Raw genomic sequence first — 3,836 nt, forward strand, 5'->3', positions numbered from 1 at the left:
CACACACACATACATATACACACACTTTTATAAATAAATGTAAACAAACATCCTAAGCGGTATTAAAACATTTTTAATTAAATAAACAATTATCAAAGTAAACATTATTCTTTTAAGGCCGCACACAGATCACAGGGCTCTGCTCTAAAGGGGATCTATGGGGACCCTGCTCTAAGGGGATCTATGGGGACCCTGCTCTAAAGGGGGATCTATGGCATAGATCCCCTTTTAGAGCAGGATCCCCATATATCCCCCTTTAGGGCAGGCTAGGGCAGGTCCCCCATAGATCCTCCTTTACAGCAGGCCAGGGTGAGGTGAGGTCCCCTATATAGATGCCCCCTTACAGCAGGCCAGGGTCCTCCCCCAGACAGTCCCTCTCAGTCTCCACACCGACAGAATTGAGTTTGCACTTTTACTCCCCCTCTGAGCATGGTGGTGGCATGAATTGGTGATCCAGTACTACATCTGCACGTTTAGTCATCATCCCAGGACTCTTTAGCAGTTATGGACTTTTAAGCTAATTCTGCTGTTTTGGTGGATTTTATTTATTTTATAATTCATTTTATGATATTTTAATGACAAGCTTTGTTCATATGAGAGACTTATGTGGGCAGATTATGCTATAAACTGTGATTTTATACATATGTGTATGCATTCCCGGTGGTGAGAGGAGGGGGGTAGTGAGAGAGAGGGGGGAGGGGTGGTGGTGAGAGGGGGGGGATAGTGAGGGGGGGGGGGGGTAGTAGTGAGAGAGAGGGGGTGGTAGTGGGGGGAGTAGTAGTGAGAGAGGAGGGCAGAGCCAGTAACACTTACCAAGTCCAGGAACCGGCGCTGACACCATCCATCCATCCCGCGGCTGAATCCTTCCTGCCCCATCCAGCTTCAGTCAGTTTCTCTCTCTGATTGCAGGGAGGTGGGTGGAGCCAATTTCAGGCGCTGAGGATGAAATGAAAATCCTCCTGGCTCTGAACGCTGGGGGAGGATGGGAAGCTCTGTGTGCCCATACAGCAGCTACAATTGGTCCCGCCCCCTGCCACCTTCCTTCCCAGCCAGCTTCTGTTTCTCCACGGAGCAAGGGGGCGGAGCCCCAGCCCCCACATACGGCCCCGCCCACACCCGACATCAATGCCTAAATTTGACAGCTGCAATCACTCTCCTTGCAGCTGTCCCCCCCCCCCCCGCCGAATCGCCCACTTATCACTGGCTTTAATGTTAAAGTGCTGATATGTAGCCCCGAGTTCCCGGCCAAACCCCCACTGGTGAGCGGGGTGGCAACAGGGGTGGCAAGGATTCCGTCTGGGGTGGCAATTGCCACCCCAGCTAGCCCTCTGGCTCCGCCACTGCACGGAGGACAGAAAGTGACGTCAATGGTTTGGCGTAACCAAAAATACGTCAGCGCGTTTCTCCCCACCTTTCAGAGCGTCATCAAAGGACATCATTTCCAGTACACCAGCTTGTTATATTTATACAGCACAGGGGTAACCTCCCCCTATCCAAACACTAATCAGCAATGAATGGACTAAATAATTAGATCGCTATGATAAAACCCATCACTTCCTGTTTACATAAAGATCAAAGAACGATTAGAATAGCCTCTACCATCAAACGTTTAAAATCGTTAATAATATAATGACACAAAGATTCCATATAATACAACAACACATATGCAAGATATTAATTAGTACAATAAATAAAATATGGCACATAATGAAATAAATGAAAAGAAAAAAAGAAAACTAAAAAATTTATGAAAAATCAAGAATAAAAATAAAAAATGGAAATAAATTCAGAAATACAGAAAAATGTAGAAATGGAAAAGATAAAATGAAATAAAAAAATAATAAATTAAATGGTAGAGATTTCCACAATCTTGTAGCCCTAACAGTAAAGAACCCCCTGTATTGCCTGAGGTGAAAACGCTTCTCCTCTAATCGCATTGTATGTCCTTGCGTCCTCATGCAATCCTTGCGACTGAATAGTTTTTTTTTCTATGCTGAGATCACCATTGAGGTATTTGTAAATTGCTATCATGTCCCCTCCCAGGCGTCTCCTCGCCAGGGAGAATAAATCAAGCGATTGTAAATGCTCCTTGTAATTAAGGTCCTCCTATCCCCTAATTAGTTTAGTTGCCCTTCTCCAACACATCCCTCCTGAGGAGGGACAGTTACATCATCCACCTGGATAAGTTCAGACACAGTCTGGCACAAGAGCTTACTGTGATTCCCGAATCGCTGCAAATTGTGCGGCACACTTGCGATCCCGTTACTTTCAATGGCATCTCAAACGCAGCCCGAGTTTGTCTCTATTATTGCCCGACAAACTGCAGCAAAATTGCGCAAACAGAATTGCGGGATGTCTCTTGTCCACAAGAAGTTCTGGAACTTGGCGTCCCCTGATTCTGTTTGCCCAATTTTGCCGTGATTTGTCAGACAACAATCATGGGAAAATCACACCATGACTGGGGTGCCATTGCATTTGGAAAAATCGAGCTAAGTATGGGAGACACACAGGGCTCTCTTGGTACAACTAGAACAGTAAACACAGTCAATAAAAATTCATCATTTATTAAATATAGCATTTAAAAAATGTTCATCTTGACAGTGACATACATAAATAAAAGGAACAACAGACAAATATTCATACAACATATTCCATTGGGATATCACATTGACATATAATACAGCTGAATGGGAAAAAGAACCATGCCCCCACAGTTGCCCCTAGCCAGGGGAGCCTATTGGAAAAGGGGGAGTCACGGTGTACTCAACATGTTTCGCGGATTAGACCGCTTCTTCAGGAGAATGTAATTAAAATAAGCTGTATCATCTATTTAGAAAATAACTTATGTTAATAAACAACTCATGTGATAGAATATAGTAAATAAACATGTGATGAATAATCATCGCCACCTATAGGTGCATAGTCTGTATCACAGAGGACATAAATAGTCCAATGTGAGGGGGCTCCACCCTATCATGGCATGAGTGCCATAAACATTTCAAGCTAAAGCTAAAAAGAGGAAACACTGTGAAAAGAACTCACCCAAACTCTTCAGATTGAATAGGCCCTATACAGGGGTGCCATTGAAAGTAACAGAATTGTAAGCAGGTCCCGCAATTTGCGGCAATTCTGGAAATGCGGGAAGAATTGCAGCAATTCCGCCCGCGATTCTTAATGCCAAGGTGTGAATGGAGCCTCAGTAATTGGAACTTGGATTGTTTGGAAGAGCTCATTAATGATCTGTTCTTAAACACCTACACTCCCCACTTGCTAGCAGTGCTGAAATTAGTCACACATCTTTCATTTCTAGAAAAGTGATGGTAGAAAAAAAAATACCATTTTAATGGTGTTGTAGAGCCATTAGGAATTAGGGCCTTTTCACACTACTCCGCTGAATAAATGCATCAAAAACGCATATGTGTTTCCACCTCATTTTCTGGGTGCCTATTACCCAGTATGCACCTGTGAAACTTGGACATGTGACTCAAAAATGCACAAAAAATGCAAAGCAGGTGTGTTTTTTTTGTGTTTTTGCCACATTTTTGGTGCGTTTTCTATTCATTTCAGTGGGGACCTGTGTTTGTCGTGCGATTTTGAAAAACGCACCAAAGATTCTGCAAGCAGGACTTTTAAAGATACACCGCACCTGCAGTGCTGTAAAGAGTCCCATAAGCTTTAAAGGGAAACATTTTTCCTGCATTTTTTTTTTAGCAAGGTAAAAACACAGCAAAAATTTTAGGTGTGAAAGGGCCCTTAGAGTGCTCTGTAAAAATAAAGATTGTGACGAACCTCAAACAGATATTTTTATTTGATAAACTTTGACAAAGGAAGTTAAG

This window comes from Pelophylax lessonae (genome assembly GCF_965119305.1).
Source record: "Pelophylax lessonae genome assembly, chromosome: 2".
NCBI classification, from domain to species: Eukaryota; Metazoa; Chordata; class Amphibia; order Anura; family Ranidae; genus Pelophylax; species Pelophylax lessonae.